Here is a 21,198-nt window from a genome sequence, read left to right on the forward strand (position 1 = left end):
TGATTAAAATCGATGTGTCTATATATGTATGGTGAGGGTTCCAACACTCAATTGTAAGCTATGACTTTGGCACCCCAATGATACCATAACCTATAGCCCAGGAATCGTCAACCTTACAATCATGTATATAATTAATAATTAAATAATATTTATATTTTAACTTTATCTCAATATAAATGATAATAATAACAATAATCTCTTTAAATTTAATGATTTTATTTCTTAATTGAATAAGGATAATTTTTTATTTCTATAATATATGTGATAATATATATGAAATTGTATTAGGTATAAAATTGATCCTCAAAATTAGATTTTAAAAAGCTACTTCTTTACTCTTTTTCAAAATTTATTGTAGATGGAGTGATTTTATCAAAGGTAACGCACTTCTGAGTCTCCCAAACAAAAGGACAAAATAGTCAAATTAAATTTTGGATAAAACAACATTAATGACCAACAGTGGTCTAGAAATTTCTAAAAAGAGAATAGTAAAAGATCTAATTGAATGATTGTTTAAACTTTTCCTTGATTTTAAAATTTGGGTAATAATGTGAATTTTTAGAAAATGCATTTTCAAAATAGGGTGAATTTACACAACTGTGGGATGAAAATCCCCATCCTAACAAAAAAAAAAGGATAAATTTGCATTCAATACTTAAGATTTGAGCTAATTATCTAGTTTGTCTCTGTGTTTTTTTAAATCTATCCAAAGTACACCTGTTATATGTGTTTCCATTATATGAATATATAAATGTCTCTTTCATCATTAAAAAATAGATGTCTCTTTCATCATTTAAAAAAAAAAGGTCTCTTTCGATTGCAAGAATTCACATTCATAAAATAGGGAACGAAAAATAAATGTCCTATCATTTCACTCAATTACTTGTTTGGAAATCGTCCTTACCATATTTTTTTAAAGGAATTTTTATTAGAGAGCCAAACATAATTTTGGAGTTTTCATACATGAGAAATTATGACGTAAATCCCCTTTTTTAATATCTAAGACTTAATAACGCTCTATTTTTCACACGTTTTCCCCCCTTTAATAATTAGGCCTTAGCAAAAGGAGCCGTATGTATTAATAAGAAAAATAAAAACAAAGAGTGACATACAATTATGAGAACATAATGAGACTTTACAAGAACTATAACACAAGATATAAAAAAATAATAATAAAGGCAATATATGTCTAAAAATGGATAAATAGAAGTGCAATTAGAAAACTAGCTAAATTTATATTAAGGGAACCGTTAGCATCTTAATTAAGAGAAGAACTTTCAAATTTCAACATGAAGAAGAGGTCACAAGGTATAATTATAGGGTTGGCAAAAAAATCCGGCTGGCCTTGTTGAGAGTGGTAACTATGAAGAGTCAAAGGTTGACCCCGAGGCCATGCTAGAATGCCACCTGAGCGATTATGTTCAGCAGCTAGTTGATGTAGATGATAAGCTGCATTTGATGAGTTGGCAAAACTATTATACTAAAGAATATCAGCACATGAGCTCTGAAAGATGGAATTTCCAGAAGCTATTCAATGATTGGCTAGTATAACTAAAGTTATGGATCAAAATTTGTTTATTTCCATTCGCTGCCCCTTAAGCAAGTTGTCATTTTTCCATTCATGTATATTAGTGAATATTGTGCATATTTTATTCATTTAAGTTACAATTCTAATGAAATTGTTTGATTTTAGCTCTGCTTGCTTACATGCTTAAGCAATTCTCATGAATTTAAGTTGGTATCAAAGTCAACTTTGAGTTATGGCAAGCAGTAGCAATTCACAAACAAATATGAATCAAACATTGGAAAGCCCAAATGATCAAACAAATATCTTGAATCAAAATTCGTCTGAAAATGTTGAATATCATAACCCAGGCACCAATATTAGGAATACAATAGTAATAAATCCATCTCCCACTCAACACATATAACACCTATTTGTTTACTACTCCTACCAAGCTAACACAGAACAATTTTATGCTATGGAAATCACAAGTAATTTCTAGCATTAGAGTAAATGAGCTTGAATGAGTCACAGATGAGAGTCATGTTTGTGTCCCCAGATTTTTCACAAGTCCTAGACCAAATCAAACCACTGTCATCACACCAAATCCTTAATACTAAATTTGGAAGAAATAGGACCATATTCTCTTAAGCTGGTTACTTTCATCACTCAGTGAAAGAGTTTTAGGCACTGCGGTGGATTGTTCTATTTTATGTGAGGTATGGACAACTCTTGCCAATTAATATGGTGCGAGAATAAGGGCTAGAGTCTTATATTTAAGAACTCAGATTGAAACCACTAAAAAAGGATCACTTACACTTTATAATTATTACTCTAGAATGAAATCTATTCTAAATGCACTTAGAACTACAGGAAACAATACAAGTGATGAGGATTTCTTTATGTGTGTCTTGGTTGCAGTAAGACTTGAATATGACTCAGTTGTTACTAATATTAATTCTACGCCAGAAACTTCCTCACTATTATAGGTTTATCGTATGCTACTTAGCCAAGAAACTAAAACTGAGCAAAATCTTAGCACAGGGTCATTTGAGGCTAACTTTACACATATGAGAAATGGGAGAAGAAACTAGGGTAATATTGAAAAGTTTGGCAATAAAAAACAGCCTGAAATTATTTTTAAAAACCTTGGTGGTGGTTCTGGAAATGGTGGAACTATGAGTGGTCAGGGAAATAAAAACTTGTAAGATAAAAGCAAAGGGAAATGTGTTGTAGATAATGAGGGTTCTGATTCAAAATGACCATGTCAAATTTGCTTTAAAATGGGTCATATAGATGCTGGTTGCTGGCATAGGTTCAAGAAAAATTATATTCCATAGCCCAACAGAGAAGATGAGGATACATGACTACAGTAAAAAGACAGAGTAGTGGAGCTTGGTATTTTGACAATGGTGCCACAAATCATGTAACCAATGCTATTGGGAACATAAGCCTTAATTCATAATATCAAGGTAATCATAAACTTGTTGTTGGAAATGGTGATAAACTCCTTGTTTCTCATATTGGTTACTCTGCACTATCCACTTATGATCTACACAAACACATTAGACTGAATCTTAATTTGTGTGTGCCCAATATTACCAAAAATCTTATCAGTGTTTCTAAATTATTACATGACAATGATATTGACGTTGAGTTTCGAAAATCTATTTATTTCATCAAGGACAAGAGCCAAGGGAAAATCCTAGTGAAAAAAGTGGCTAGAGATGGACTATATGAGCTGTTATGCATGCCTACTCATCTGAGTGGCAACAAGGTCACATATGTTGCTATGTTATCTTCATTTTCAGTGTCTGAGTCAATAAATTGCATTAGCAATCCAGTGCCAATGGTGTCTTTTAATTCCAGTTCCAGTAGTAATGAGTTTGTTGGTGCTTGTGTTGTTAAGTCAGGTAGAGATAATAAATCAAGTAGTAGAGATATGAGAACAAGTGAAATAGATCTTTGGCATCTCAGATTGGAGCATCCAAATATGTTAGTTCTGAAAAATACCTTGTTGTCATGTAATCAGCTTAATGTAAATAAAAATGTTGTTTATTCATTCCATGATGCTTGTTAGTATATAAAGCAATCAAAATTGAGTTTCAAGAGGACTGAAACCAAAACCACCACAACCTTAGAATTAATACATAGTGACCTATGGGGACCAACACTAATCCCTTCAACCCATGGACATAAATATTACATATCATTTGTGGATGACAAAACAAGATACACATGGTTATTTCCTTTGACAACAAAATCACAAGCCTTTGATACATTCATTGTGTTTAAAAACCAAATAGAAAACCAGCTAAACTTGAAAATTCAAACCTGACAGACAAACGTGAGTGGTTAGTTTAAGACTTTTGAACATTTTCTCAAGAAAGAGGGAATAGTCTTGAGACATTCATGTCCCTATTTGCATGAATAAAATGGAAAGGTATAAAGAAAACATAGACACATTGTAGAGACTGATCTAACATTGCTAGTTCTTGCTAAAATGCCTTTCAAATACTGGCAAGAGACCTTCAGCTATGCCATTTTCATCATTAGTAGGCTAACCTTACATATACTTGAAAATAAAACCCTATTTGAGCTGTTGTACTGCATTAAACCAGACTACTTCCCGATTAAAGTCTTTGGTTGTGAATGCTATCTATATTAAGGACCCTATAATAAGCACAAATTTGGTTTTCATACCTCTAAGTATATGTTGCTGGGTATCAGTGTCATTTATAAAAGTTATGTCTGTGTGCATCATTCAGGAAGAGTCTATATTTCAGCAAGTGTTAGATTTAATGAAAACTTATTTCCTTTCCAAAATGACTCCAATTTTTGTAAGCATAAACTCATTGTCCAAAATGATTTCACCATAATTCTTGAATGATTTCAAGTTGAATCCTTTTCTACTGATATTCCTTCTGAGCTAACATAGCCAGAAACAACTATTAGCCATTCTCAAGACATTGTTGGAAGCTTAGAAGAATCTCTTAATCTTGACCAAGATGAAACTCATCAAACTTTGGGCTCTAACACTATATTAGACAACCACTCTCCTGTTTAGCCCCAATCAAACATCTTAGAAGAAAATCACACCTTGTCTGTAGTCACAGAACCAAACACTTAAACCACCTCCACTCAAAGGGCCATACCTTCACATCTGATGATTACAAGGTTAAAGGCATGAATTTTTAAGCAAAAAATATATTAAGTCTCCACTCAACTCCAGACTTCTTTACCCCAAAATTCAACAGAGGCATTGAAAGATCTTAAATGGAGAAGAGCCATAGAGGATGAATACAGTGCCTTGATGAAAAACAAGACTTGGACCACATGACCATAACTACAAACTTATTAGATACAAGTAGGTGTACAGAGTCAAGGAGAATCCAGATGGAACTATTAACAAATAGAAAACCAGATTAGTTGTGAAACTTTTTCTGCAAACACCAGGACTTGACTTTAATGAAACCTTTAGCCCAATAATCAAGATTGCAACAGTTATAATCATTTTAATTGTGACATAAACAATACATTCCTAAATGGTGACTTGACAAAAATAGGGTACATGCCACAACTTGAGGGTTTTGAAGATAACATGAGGCCAAATTATATATGCAAAATAAAGAAAGCCCTATATGGTTTGAGACAGGCGTCCAGAGCATGGTTTGACAAATTGAAGAGTGCCTTATACTCTTGGGGATTCAACAACTCCAAGTGTGATACATTATTGTTGATAACTCTAAGAAATGAGAGTTATCACATCAATTCTAGACTTGAATCAAGATTACTTAGAGAACAAATAAGGCGTTTTTAGTACATTTTGGTTACTTTTTGCATAAACATTCATTTTAGTTGAGTCTTAATAAGTTTTACTTGAATCAAAGTAATTTGTGCTAAAAACAGGTGCATAATTGTAGGTTCTCAATTTCGTGAAGGGATGTTGAGGCATTAGAAGAGCAAGCGGAGGAAGGAAGATGACCACAAAAGAAGTAAAGCACAATCAGGAATGAGGCAGTGTTGTCGCAAATGTTAAAGCAACCAGTGCTGCAGCAATTTGGAAGCAATGCGAGAGAAAACTTAGGCGCTGGTCAGCCCTAAAATCGTGATCTGCATGTTTCCTAATTTAAAAGTATGCACGCTCATGGGCTTTGGTTTAAAAACCCTAATTTGCATTATAAAAAAGAGGCGTGCACCACATAGAAAGGCGGCAAGAGAGGGATCATTATCAGAGAATTAGAAGGAAAGAAGAAGAAGATCAAATCGAGAGAGTGTTGTTTCAGTAACATAGAAGACTCGTGCAGAATTATTTGTCTTTCATCGTGCTCAACTTATATTTCTCTTCTTCCTTTAATTGTTTTGATGTATTCCTTGATCACTATAGTTGTGTTTATTTTTCTCATTCAGAATATGAATTAAATTTACTTGTAGTTGAGTGACAAACAATCCAATGGGTACTTGACTATTCTTATATGTTGTTATGACACTGCTGTAGCATTATACTCTAGTAGCTTTTATGAATATAACTGTTATTTCAGTTGACCACCCATTTAATAGTTTCAGTTAAGATAGAGCAGTAAAGGGTATGTCTTAGCGGATATTATTAGAGTATTACTTGATCTTAATTCGAGTTTCCTAGATTAAGTTATCTTGAATCCCATAAGGGCAATACTTAAAGTTAAGATTTGTGACGTACTAGACATAGATGTTCACCTTGTAGGGTGGAAGGGTTCAAGGCCATAATGTCATACTATAAGTAGATTAGCAACTGGTCATTGTTAATAGATTTAAAGGTATGAGACTTCCAATAGGCGGTAGCTGAGGATACATATAAATTCTGCCCAGTGCTGCAGCATTGGTCATAACAACTGGTACTAATTTGATGAAAAATAGTCAACCCCAAAAGAGAGTTTGATCATTTAACTACCATAATCTCAATTAAATCTTGGACACACTTAACCTAGTTATTTCATTACGGTATTGTTTTATTTAATTCTTATCTCAATCGTTGATTACGATAAACATTACTTGACAATTGTTTACTTCGGTTTTAAGTTGGGTTGCGCTACTGTGAGTGCTTTACCATTTCAAGTAACATCAATCCATGTGGAGACAATCTTGAATACTTATTACTTTATTACTTGTTGTGTGTACTTGCATATTGTCATTGATAGCAATTGCTTATAAAAATTAACCAACAACTGTCTTTTAGAAGAAACAAAACTAAAGTAATCATTATGCTTATTTATGTAGATGACATAATAGTTATTAAAATGAAAAAAAAGGTATTAAAGAGGTGATAGGCAAGTTAAATAAAGCTTTGATTTAAAGGATCTTGGAAATTTGAACTACTTTCTTAGGATACAGGTTATAGGAAGTCAAAATTCCATTATGCTCTCTCAAGCTAAATACGTTCAAGACTCATTAGCAAAAATTAGGATAAAAGACTGTAAGGGAATGAAGTCTCCATTCAGCAAAACAGAAAAATTAAAGAAAGGTGAATACACTAGGCTTGACAACCTTTTATTTTATAAAAGTGTTGTAGGCAACTTATAATATGTTGTTCTCACAAGGCCAGGACTTGCCTAGTATGTCAATAAGCTCAACCAATATATGTCTGACCTGAGGCAATCTCATTTGATAGCTTGCAAAAGAGTTAAGGTATCTCAAGAATACTATTGACATATGCTTAAAATTTAAAAAATTAGAAGACCTTGATCTAGTGACCTACACAAACATTGATTGGGCAATTGATTGCTTGGCCAATTTGGACAAACTTCTATAAGGCCTGGGCACCTAATGACAATAAAATGGGCTTGGGTTTGTGTCCAAGCCTACAATTTGCCAACCTATTCACACAGTAAAATTGAGTTGGCCAACCAATCTATGACAATATTAATTTTTATTTCTGTAAGAGAAAATAAAATAGTTATTTGAGAAAGTAAAAACTTCCAATTCACCCAACAATTTTGAGGGCATCCAAGTGGAGGACTTGCTTGCTTTTAGAAGAAATTCTTTTGTTTGGAAAAAAAATTATATATTTTTTTAAACATTTTGAGGGTTTATTAGGTAAATAATTTTTTTGTTGTTTCATTAATGTATTAAAGATTGTTGATTGATTCCTCATCTTCTATCAAAATTTTAAAAGTATATATTATTGCCAAAAAATTTTTTTAAAAAAAGTAACTTTACTTTTGATATAATTAATGCTAGAAGATTCTTTGCTTAATTTTCAAAATATAGAGATTAACAGGCATTTGAATTAAAACAAAAAAGAATCTAAATGAACATTTATCCTCGTAGATAAATAAATAGTATTATTTAACCTTCAAAAAGTCAGTTTAAAATGACATTACTCATGTTGTTAATTATGCTTGTCAGCATTTTCAAGCACCTAACAAGGCTCATATGCGGGCTATTAAGCGAATTTTAAGATATCTCAAGGGCACCATCCATTACGACCTTCGGTTTTTATCTTAAAGTTGTCTAACACTTTATGGTTTCTCTGATTCTGATTGGGCAGGTTGTTCAGCGACACAACAAAGTACAACTGGCTACAGCATCTATCTAGGTGAAAATTTAGTATCTTGGTGCCCTAAACGTCAAAATACAGTGGCTCGTTCGAGTACGAAAGCAGAGTACCGTGCCTTAGCATCCACTACTGCAGAGATGACTTGGATTACATATTTGCTTCAGGAAATTGGGCTTCCTATGACTCAAACTCCTTCGTTGCTTGGTGACAACATGAGTGCACTTCATCTAACCAAAAATTCGTTGTTTCATGCTCGTACTAAACACATTGAGATAGACTATCACTTTGTTCGTGAAAAGGTAACTCAAGGTTCATTAGACATCAGGCACGTTCCCTCTCATTAACAAATAGCAGATGTTTTTACCAAGCCTCTTAACAAACACCCATTCTTTACACTTCGATACAAGCTAGGAGTTCACTGTGTTGACCTTCTTAGCTTGAGGGGGGCTGACAAGAATGAAGCCAATATGGTAATTGTAGATTTAACGAAAAGGATTTCAACAGTGTTATCTCAACAACACCATCAATCACGCTCCAAGACTTATGTAAATACCATAGCTAGACTAAACTCTTGTGTATAAATATCATTTGTGTTCTTTTGCAAATTACTCAATAAAGATATATATCTCTCAACTTATTAAAAAATGTTTTACAAAGATTACATGCCTAGAATTATAAAATAAAACATTGCATGATAGAGTTGTACTATCAAATGAGAAACCTAGTACTTCATATGGACATATAGAATCACATGTAGAAGATTTGAAAAAGGAAAATGAGATACTCAAGAAAAGGAATATTGAATTTAGTGATGTTGTCTTAAAATTTACAAATGGGTAAAAGATGTTGGATAACTTGCTTAATTCACAAAAAATGTGTTTGACAAATGAGGTATTGGCTATAAGACAAATATGAAACAAAAAGTATTACAAGAATTACTTTGTGAAGAATACCTTCATTAACAATAAAGTTATATGCCACTATTGCAATCAAGATGGTCATATAAAGTATAGATGTCCAATTAAAAGAAATGCATATTATAGAGTAAAATGTTTTAGTGTTCCGAAAGAAACCATTGCTAATACTCAAAAACCCAAAAAGGTTGGGGTACCTACGACTTGAGATTTGCTCTGCAGGGTTTGAAGAAGGAAAAGAATAAATGGTACCTAGACAGTGGTTGCTCAAGGCATAAGACTGGAAATTATAAATGATTCTCAAGTTTTACCAAGATCAAAAATGGTGGAGATGCTTCCTTTGGAGACAATTCAAAGGGAAAGATTCTCATAATCGATAATGTTGGTAAAGTTTCCTCAACTCTCATTGAAAATGTATGTTTTGTTAAAAATTAAAAACAAAACTTGATTAGTATCAGTTAATTATGTTATAAGGGTTATAAAATTATTTTTAATAAAACGAGATGTGTTTTTAAGAATGCATGTGATAGCAAAGTTTTGTTTGTTGGAAATAGATGTGATAATATTTATACTATTGATATAGAATGTACGTCTACCCATGATAAATATTTTTCTGCATTGTATGATAATGGTTGGCTATGGCATAGGACACATGACATAGGACATGCAAGCATTGATTTAATTTCAAAGCTTTCCAAAAATGATTTGGTTAAAGGTCTTCCAAAATTTGATTTTATAAAAATATAGAATTTGTAAAGCATGCCAACTTAGTAAACAAATTGAAACCTCTTTTAAAAATAAAAATCATGTTTCTACTTTAAAACCACTTTAACTACTTCATATAGACTTATTTAAACCTTGTGGATATGTTAGCTTGAGTGGGAAGTATTATGCTTTTGTAATTGCTAATGATTTTTCTATATACACATGAGTATTATTCTTAACCAATAAGGATGATACTCTTGATGCTTTTAAAGTGTTTTGTAAAAATATTCTAAATGAAAAAGGTTATGGTATTGCATGCATTATGAGTGATCATGGAGGAGAATTTGAAAATCAAGCATCTAAATGTTTTTGTAATGAGTTTGGCATTGAACATGAATTCTCTTCACCTAGGACACCACAACAAAATAGAATTGTTGAGAGAAAGAATAGATCCACTCAAAAAATGGCTAGGACTATGTTGAATGAAAATGTTTTACCTAAGTATTTTTGGGTCAAAGCCGTCAACACTGCTTGTTATGTTTTAAATCGTATGTTGATTAGATCATATCTTAATAAAACTCCTATGAGCTTTGGAAAGATAGAAAACTCAATACTGGTTATTTTTTCAGTCTTTGGATGTAAATGATTTATATTACATAAAAAAGACAACCTTGGAAAATTTGATAAAAAATCTGATGTTGGCATCTTTCTTGGTTATTCAAATACAAGTAATGCTTATAGAGTATATAATAAAAAAAAACCCGGTTGTTGAAGAGTCAATGCATGTTATGTTTCATGAGTCTAACTCCTCTGTAGAGAAAGTTGTTGTTAATGATGATGCAGAAGAAGAATTACAAGAAAATTTATCTTTTATAGGATGTACCACATGAAAATCAAGAGGATGGACAAGAAGAAGAAACAAATATAGAGCAATAAGAATAAGAACAAATAAATAGCGAGCCAAATCTAAGTAATTCACTAACATTCCCTAAGCAGTGGAGATATATCTCTTCTCATCCCAAAGATTAATTTTAGGTGATCCTTCAAGAGGTGTAAGCACTTGGTCATCATTTAGAAATATATGTCATTATGATGCATTCATATCTCAAATTGAACTAAAATCTTTTTCGGATGCAAAAAACGATGAATCTTAGATTATGGCAATACAAGAGGAGTTAAACTAATTTGAGAAAAACAATAAGTGCGAATTAGTTCCTAAATTTGAATATCAATCCGTCATTGGCACTAAATGGATATTTAAGAGTAAAATGGATAAATCCGATACAGTTGTAAGGAATAAAGCTAGATTAATAGCTCAAGATTACAACCAAGAAGAATGAATATGATGAAACTTTTGCACCAGTAGCTAGATTGGAATCTATTATGATGCTATTAGCATTTTCATGTCATAAAGATTTCATTTTATATCAAATAGATGTCAAGGGTGCATTTTTAAGTGCTTACATTATGGAGGAAGTTTATGTGAAATAACCTCCTGTTTTTTAAAATAAGAAATTTCAAGATCACGTTTATAAGTTAACAAAAGTATTGTATAGTTTAAAACAAGCATCTAGAGTATGGTATGATAGACATACAAATTTCTTACTGGATAATGACTTTTCAATAGCTAAAGCTGATACAACTCTCTTTATTAAGCAGAAGAATCAAAATATTCTCATTCTCAAAATTTATGTTGATGATATTATTTTTTGTTCTATTAATGAGTTTTTGTGTAAGGAATTTTCATCTTGTATGAGAAAAAAATCTGAGATGAGCATGATGAGAGAATTAAAATACTTCCTTGGACTGTAAATAAAACAAATGGAAGAAGGAATCTTCATCAATCAAGCCAAATATTTAAGAGATTTACTCAAGAGATTCAAACTTGAAGATGGAAAGATTAAAAGTACCCTAATGAGCTTAACAATCAAGCTTGACAAGGATGAAAAAGGTAAGGAAGTTGATGTTAAAACATATCAATGTATGATCGAATCCTTGCTTTACTTGACTGCTAGTAGACCCGATATTATGTTTAGCGTATGCTTATGTGTAAGACTTCAATTATGTCCTAAAGAATCTCATTTGCTTGCAGTGAAAAGGATTTTTCATTACTTGTGTCGAACCATAGATCTTAGCCTTTGGTATCCTAGAGGAACACATATAGACTTAACATGTTATTCAGATGCAGACTTTGCCGGATATAAAGTTGATAGGAAAAGTACTATTAGAGCATGTAATTCTCTAGGTCACTCTCTAGTCTTTTGGTTTAGAAAGAAACAAAATCCAGTCGCACTATCAACAACCAAGGCTGAGTATATTGCGGCCGGAAGTTGTTGTGCTCAAGCCTTATGGATGAAACAAACTCTTAGAGAATATGGCATTTACCTTGATAAAATACCTATCATGTGTAATAATACTAGTACCATAAATCTTTCAAAGAATCCTATCCAACACTCAAGAACCAAGCATATAGAGATTAGATATCATTTCTTAAGGGATCATATTAAAAAAGGAGACATTGTATTAGAGTTTGTTTCCACTGATAATCAGCTTGCAGATATTTTCACCCCTTAATAAAGAACAATTTACTAAATTTAGGCATGAGATTGGAATGATGAATATTGCACACTAGCATAGCTTTATATGATATCAAGTCTATTTGTTTCCATAATATGATTACTTATTTGAATTGGTTGTTTGATTTGTGTGAATTAATTAATCATGCATTAAATTGGCTTTTAAGATATTTCGGATCAATGAAATGATTTTAAAATAGATTAATTATTGGCCAAAAACTGAAATAGATGTGCGAAATCATAAGTTGAAGAAAATGGATTGTCGTTTACCTAATAAACGGTTAACCAGTTTTTGACAAAAACCAGGGAAGCTAATTATTCGTTGATATCATAATAACGGCTCACCATTTTTTAAGACATTTTTGGCATGCATTCTGGATGCTAACGGCTTGCTGATATCATAATAATGGCTCGCAGTTATCGTGCGATAATAGAATAGTGAACTATTTTTTCTTCATTTTCTCTTGGCTCTAAACCATTTTTCTCTCTCCTTTTCGACGATAGGTAGTTCTCTCTCTAAAATCGACTATCGTTCTCATTCTTTTTGCAAAATTGAGATTCCATAATCATTTTAATCCTCCTAAGCTCTTTATTTTCACAATCAAAACCTAATTTCAAGCCCAATAACTGAAAATCCTAAACGAAAACCCTAGGTTTCGTCAAACGTTCTTCACCCACTTTTGGCTGAAATTTCTTCCATCTTTGATGAAATTGAGGCTGTAGAAACCTTCTTCTACTTCCTAACTTCATTTTAATCAGTTCTATTTCCTCCAAACTCATTTTATCCAAAATTCCCCAAATATCCCTTATAACGGCTAGCGATGAACCATCAAGAAGAACGCAAAGAGTCAAATAAATTGGTCAAGGATCACGTGACACATCTAGATCTACTACTTGAGAATTTGAGCAAGTCCACTTCCCTTTACCTCACTTAGCTACTTGGTTTCATTAGCATTTCATGGATAAAGCGGTAACTCCTTCCTATTACACTGACATTAATGATTTTGCTGATACAACTGTGTGTGGGAGTACCATTAGAGATATTATAGTTCAATAGGAAGGAGCTTTAAGTGTAAAAGAAAGAGTTTATGAAAATTTGGTTCGGGTGTTTTACTCCAATATGGAACTTTTCGCTACCCAAAAAAATAGGATAATAACCCATATATGTGGAGTTTGTATTGAGTTTGATGAGGCTAACCTGAGTCGTATTCTTGGGATACGATATAAAGGTTTAAACATTTACACGACTATAAAAGAGCTTAACTTTAATGATTTCCGTCATGTAGATGGAATTAGGAACATTTATAGGCGTTGTGATCTTTCCGATGACCTATATTCATTGTCCTTTCAGTCTCAACTCCTACCTTCCCAGGTCCGCATTCTTCATAGTATATTCCAATACATGGTCACACCTAAAAAGGGTCATAATGATGAGGTAACTAGGCTTGATGTTGGTTTACTAGATTCTCTCATTCGAAGAAGGGGAGGGAGATTATCATATACTATCTACGTCATATGTTGTCTGCACCCGCAATGACTAACTAGTCCCATCATTATGGCAACATTATTACTAGAATACTAAGGTATTTTAATGTATCCCTCACTGAGCCCATCTATACAGAGACCAGAAAGCTAGATAAAGAGATTATTTATAGAATTGATTCCATAGGAAATGTGGAGAGTAGGTCAAGACTCCATCTTCTAAAAACAAGGACACCTTGGCAGCTCTTGAAGATAATAAGATGCTTAATGATATTTATTCTGAGGAAGAGTTGCCAGACTTTAGACTATGGGCTGGACCACGAGCCCCTCGCAGAGTTACAGCAGCACCATCCAAGGTTGAGGAGCCAGCAGAGCATAATAAGCCTCCTGTTTCTGAGGTGCCTCATGTTTCTAAGGGCTTGATACAGCAAATACTTTGCGAGCTCCGAACATTTTCTTTACAGCAGCGGCAACTTGAGTCTTTATTTATTGATTTCCAGTAGTTTGTTCTTGATCAGTAGCAGGAGATTCTGGATGGCCAGAGACGCATCCTTACTGCACTTGGTTTACCTCTCGCTGGATCTTCATCATAGTCCCCTCATTAGTTTATGTCTTTATGTTTTTCGCACATCCATCACTGCACTCATTTTATAGTTTAGATGATATCATTATGTCATATGTACTCTTTTAGTTTTTATGATGATCCTTGGATGGCATGGTTATTTCTAACTTAACTTGATGATTTTGATGATTGATGGTTTTATGGATGTTGATTGTTGGGTTTAACATTCTTTTGTGTTGTTAGATTGTTGAAGTTGAGATAATTTGATTTTGTTGTTGGAGTTGAGTTGGTTTGAGAATATATGAAATGTTTTTTAACCACTTTTGTATTTGCAGATATGCTCATTTTTAAGGGGAGATTCTGCTGAATTTTTGCTCCTACAAAATGGGTAATATCTGAACTTATCTCTTTAGTCTTTTCCATTTTTTTTTCTTTTTGATGACGAAAGGGGAGATATACAATATTTGTTGTGATATGATATTGATGGATAAATATATTTTTGGTTAAAAAATTTATTGGCCATATACTTAGGGGAGCACATATTTATGGGGAGTAAACTTATATAATATTTGGGAGAATAAAACTACATATTCTTTTCTAATTATCTTGCAAGGTCTATCATCATTAAAAATGGAGAGAATGTTAACATGTATGTGTCTATAATGATGATTTTGATAATAACAAATAAGATTAAGAATGATTAAGTTTTTAAAAGCTCAAATTATTTTGCGTACATTTTAAATAAATTATTATTTTGATAATATAATGGTTTTATATTTAAAGGAAAAATTATTTGATGAAATTGGTTGTTTTACAAGTTCATGATCTAATTGAAAAGGTTTTGAGAACTTTGAAATTAACAAGTATTGCTTGAAATTCTGGAAGTGGACATATTTGAAAACTTTCATAAAGTTTTGGGTTATAGTATAATTACAAAACATTTTAGGACACAAATATAATTTTAAAAAATAGTTTCACTGTAGCAAACAGCTAACCGTTTAAGAAAAAGCAGTTAAACGACATCAAACAGAATTGAAGATTAGCTTCTGGACACTGACGGCAAACTGATATCTGGAAAACAGTGATACAACGTATTGGTTGCAAATGGATATTCAAGACCAAAAAAGATTTTAGAGGTAATGTGAAGAGGTACAAAGCACATTTTGTTGCAATAGGCTTGACTTTGAAAAAATGCACCAATTATAAAGAGATTTTAATCTTGAGTTACATCAAATGATTGTGAAGACAATGTCTCTCAATAGTAACATTGGTGAGACAATCTATAGTGCAGCAAAAAAAATTTGTGTCAAGAGACCCAAAGAATAGAGTTTGCAAACTTAAGAAATCAATTTATAAGCTCAAGCAAGTGTCTCGACAATTGTATTTCAAGCTTTGACAAGTAATCATCTCATTCAGTTTTGACATGAATTTGATCGATGATTGCATATGCCATGAGTTTTGTGGAAGAAGTATACTTTTCTAGCTTTATATGTCGATGACATTTTGCTTGCCTGCAACAATATAGGTTTATTGTACAAAGCCAAAAGATTTCAAGCTAAGAATTTTGATATGAAAAATATTGGTGACACCTCTTTTGTATTAGGCATATAGATACACTGGGATCCCTCTTGGGATATTCTTAAATTATCATAGAAGAGCTATATCAAAACGTTTCTCAAGATTATGGCCTGTAAGATTGCAAAATTGGTTATACGCCTGTGGCTAAAGGAGACAAATTTAATATCAATTAGTACCCTAAGAATGATTTTGAGAAAAAAAAAAGTAATAAATTCCCTATACGTCAACAGTATGGAGTCTAATGTATGCTTAGGGTTATATGGGACCGGATATTGCATACATTACTAGAATGTTGCGCAAATATTTAAGAAACCCAGGAGTAGGCTATTGGGAAATAGCCAAATTGATTTGTGGTGTTTACAAAGAACAAAATACTACATTCAAGTATCTGAGGTCAGGTCAACTTAAGATCATTAGGTATACTGACTCCGATTTTGCTAGATGCTAAGACTTACAGCGTGAATTCCATGTCGAGTTACATCTATCTCTAGCTAGTTGTGTATCTTGGAAGAGTGCTAAATAGTCTTTTGTGGCTTTTTTTATATGCCAATAGAGTTCATAGTATGTTATGAGACATCTATTTATGAAATATGACTACGAAATTTTATCACGAGGCTACACATAGTAAATGGCATTGACAGATCATTTAAGTTATTTTGTAACGATAAGTCAGCAATGTTATATTCTAATTACCATAGGAGCTTAACATAGTCAAAACATATAGACATCAAGTTTATAGTTATTAAAGAAAGAGTTCAAAGTGGACAATTTTCTATAAAGCACATTGGCACCAACTCCATGATTGTAGATTTGCTTACTAAAGGATTACTACTCAAAGTGTTTCATGAACACATTACTCTTATGGGTGTCGTGGCATTAAAGGATGTTTAGTTTTAATGGGTGTTTGTAATTTTAGATGCTTTATGTTATAGACATATTTCAATTATTTCAGTTATGGATATTTGAGGTTATTTTCTATAGAGATAAAGTTTTGGTTAGTTTACTCTCTTATTTTTGTACAGTTTGATCTCAATAAGGCTTAAAGTTGGCCAGTTGAAAAAAAGCATGTTATAATCAAACTACATAAAATTTTAATGCTACACATCTATATCATGATCCATCTTATTCAGTTGTATTGGTATAGTGACTATTAATTAGTCAAGTTATAATGGGTGTAACAAAGGCCGCTTTGATTTTATGTTGGTATGATTGATAGATCGGATTTGTTATAGATATATTTTGGTAATGACAGCAAAGTTAAGTTCATGCAGTTATTTTTGTAAAGCATGATTGTTTGGGGACAAAATTGAAATGATATTTTTAGACTAATAAATAAATGACGCGTGGAAAATTACAAGGGCAAAAGGGGCATAATACTTGGAGCAATATAAGGATTCCATTTAAAAGAATTTATTGCATCGGATGGCTTGGAAATCAATGGTCGAGGTTGGATGCTTTAAGACATTTATCAGAATGAATAAACCTAGCAAAAAATGAATATTCTTGTTCTTTTTCCCTAAATATGACACATAACCCTAAAAATATTCTCTTCTTTTAATTTAAGGATGACATCTAGTTCTAATTTTTTTGTATTCTCTTTACTACTAGTCTCTACTATACAAATGTCTTATTCACCCATATCGGGGGCTATTATCTCCTTACCTTCTCTACTTTCCTTTTCTTTTTTCAAGCACATACTTCCTTATCTTTCACTCCTTATTTTAGATCATCACCTACTTCTCTATTTTTGGAAGGTCATTTGTATTATCTACCTTCATCATCTTCTCTACCATATTATACTCTCCATATCTTTATTCACTATCTTCATTTTTATCAAGTCTGAATATCTCTATATAGCTATCTAGCTTATGTTATTAATCTTATATAATGTAAAATCTTATATAACCTCTCATTTATATAGTGGATTGGCAATTACTTACTCCCGTAGATGTAGGCCAAAGTCAAACATAAATATTGTGTATTCTTTACATTTATGTTTTTGTTGTATTTTCAATCCAGATTGTGTTTACATATAGCTTACTTGAGCTACCAAGTTACACTAAGTATTCTGTTAGACCATTTGAACTACCCCCGAGTACATCTGAGCTACCTAAGCATATATTAATGCCTTACATAAACTCTCCAAATTAGCTCTTACCATGCTCCACTGAGCTCTCCCATATTATTCCTCATATGGCTACCTCAGCTCACTTTGCGTACTTTAACTCACCATTAAAGGTACCTTAGCTAACCACCTGCACTTAACATTAAAAAAAAATACACCTAAATCGAAATGTAGCACAAGATTCTCTTAAATATAAATTTATTTGTTTAAATCAGATTTGAGCTACATCAGGTGAGAACCACCCAATTGGTTCGAATTGGATTTTTACAAAAATTTAGTGAAAACAAGCATGGCTATTAGGTTACACATACAGCTCAATCGGAGATTGTTGGATTCTTAATCCAACATTATCTTATATGTGAATAGTTATATGTTGCAAACTGTCATATAAGGTTAAATCCAAGTAAAAGTGATCTATTAAGGTTTTTAATAATTTAGGTTTTAATGTATAGAGATTTCATAGCAATTTATATTTTTCTGATGAGCTAAAATAAAAATACTTAAAGATAACAGGAAATTTATCTATATAAGTGGTTATAGTCCCTAGATCACACATAACATTCTATTCATCTCTAGCGTCCATCATCAGAGAGAGTGCAGAGAGAAAATTAAAAGATTCTTTAGGATAACGTGTTGAGCTATAAGAAAAAATGCATGGCTCTAGTGAGTAACTAAACAATATGGATTCAAGTGCTGTTCCGCATATTTATTTATTCATTCTTTGTAATGTAACATGAATGTTCTTGAGATTTTAGGTGATGGTTTTCACCAAAAGATTATTTTCTAATAGTTAAAAGTGATGAAAGAGAGCTTTTGTTTAAAAAAATATGAAACATTTTTTTTTAACTAATGGTAATAGTTGACTTCATATTGGCTTCTTCTACTCTTGCTAAAACAGCTTCATTCTTGGAATTATGTAGAGGCCACTAGTGAGTTTCTTTGGTCTGAGTTTGTCGGATGCCAAAATGCTGAGGATTATTTTGTGGTGGTTCAGTGAAAATTTATAAGTTTATCACTTTACTCAAAAGGAAGAGTGTAGGGTTATTAATAGAATAAAAGTTAGTAAGAGTTTTTAAAAAGTTAAAGGGATGCCAACAACTAGTGCCAAGACCCAACATTGGAACCTTATACGAAATTTTTTATAAGGTCTCCTTACTTTTAGAAGCTACAACTCTAAAAAAAAAACTTAATTTTTTACTCAAAATTTAATTAATTTTTAACTATAATAAAATGAAGATGAAGATCAATATGAAGAAGAAATTACTTAAAAATTAATAATTAATGCTATAATAAAATATCATCTGAAGCGGCCATATTAAGGCATATATTAAAATTTTCAAAAAATTAGGTACTTTTTTTTTTAAAAATCTTTTTAGGGGCCCCCCCCCCCCCCCCCCCCCCCCCCAACAAACAAAAAATAATAATTCATTCATTAAACGGGGGCTAGATGAAAATACGGTAGCGTAACACAACAGGTACTGTAAGCAGGAAACAAAGATTTCCAAAAACATGCAACCTTATTAGTTCCTTTCCTTCTTATCGTAGAAAATGAATTCAACATAATTTAACTACAAATAAACAACATATTCATATTTATGTTAGAAGTTGAATCACTAATTGAAGAAGGGAATAAATTTATGGAAATTAATTAATAAAGAAGGAGCAAATTATGGAAATTGATTAATTAGATTTAACTCAGTAATCACAATTAAAGGAGATTAATCAATCACTTGCCTTCCAAATTAACACGTAAAAACTAAGTGTTGATTCAAAATTATCGAGATCAACGTTTTCAGATTGAAGCCACAAAATCAAAGCGAGTATGCTGTGGCCAATTATCTGCAAAAGAAAAATCAAAATGATCGAGATCAACTTTTTCAGATTGAAGCCACAAAATCAAAGCGAGTATGCTGTGGCCAATTATCTGCAAAAAAAAAATCAAAATGATCGAGATCAACTTTTTCAGATTGAAGCCACAAAATCAAAGCGAGGATGCTGTGGCCAATTATCTGCAAAAAAAAAAAATTAAAAGAAAAATCATTAATAATAATTTTTAAGTTATCAAGATCCTCATCACATTCATGAAAAATATACAGGGCTAAATTTCTTACAGTGATAAGCTTGTTTATCATGAAAGTTGAAGAAGCCCCGGCAATGAGAGCACATCCGTAGCCCACTCAATATGATGTTATTGGGCTTAGCCCAATAACATCATATTGACACATTGTGGAAGCACCTTTTCAGAAAAAGGAAAAAAAATAATTTGTAAGCCAATTATTACTGTTCTATGATTTATTTATTTAATTCTCTTTGAACTGATGGGAATAAATCGAATATTATTACATCATAATTATGATCTTACCGACTTTTCCTTTCCCTGAAAGGACACACAGCATCTTCATGCCAAATTTTTTATGGCCTTCCACATCTGGTAAATCTTGTTAAAAAAAAAATTCACTTAAAGAAATAAATTAGTAATCATTTATTATTTATTAATGAGAATTTGTACATTTATAACATAAAGTCGAAATTATTACCTTAATGGCGGTAAAAATTAATGGTTTTGTAAGTACGAAAGGTCTACCAAACACGTATTTCTGTATATATGAATCAAAATTAAACTATCTCATAAAAGTTTAAAAAAAAAATAAAAGAGAAAGATAAAATCATGACATGGGAGAGAATCAATAATTATTTGCAAGATGAATAAACTGTATATACCTGCATGTGCATGCAAAAAGGTAACTGAAGTGTAAATCCCATCAGAATCACGGGAGTGAGTGGAGCCATAAATGTCTGTGACCTCCATCTGAAAAAGGGAAGCTGCAACCAAGATTAAGAACAATCAATTAGACTATTAATTTGGATTGGGTTAATATTATGTTTTGTAGACTATTTTCATCTTTATCTCAATTAAAGGAAGGAGATATACAAAAGTATGAATCGATTTTTTGTGTTCCTGTCTCTCTAAGATTCGAAATCGGAAGGATAGTAAAAAAACTGCTTAAAAATCACCGTCAAACCTTGGAAGCAACATGATGTTCATTAAGTTATGTTACAGAAGCGCGCAAGTGGGGAACTTAACGAGCAGGGAAATAAGCGCATCAGCATAGGAAACACAATATTTGGATCGAGAGAAGTGGGGGAGATCCAGACATAAATCTCAAGGTAAAACTTTGAAAAATTGGGATCAATTAATGAATATAAAAAGATTAGT

At 32.1% G+C, this 21,198-nt stretch overlaps 1 pseudogene; it reads right to left on the reverse strand.

Annotated features, from left to right (window-relative positions):
• Nucleotides 1-19,501: 19,501 nt before the first annotated feature.
• Nucleotides 19,502-21,139, reverse strand: LOC112097855 (annotated as a pseudogene).
• Between the last annotated feature and the right edge of the window lie 59 nt (nt 21,140-21,198).

Source organism: Citrus clementina, unplaced genomic scaffold (assembly GCF_000493195.1).
Source record: "Citrus clementina cultivar Clemenules unplaced genomic scaffold, Citrus_clementina_v1.0 scaffold_5, whole genome shotgun sequence".
Classification (NCBI taxonomy): Eukaryota; Viridiplantae; Streptophyta; class Magnoliopsida; order Sapindales; family Rutaceae; genus Citrus; species Citrus x clementina.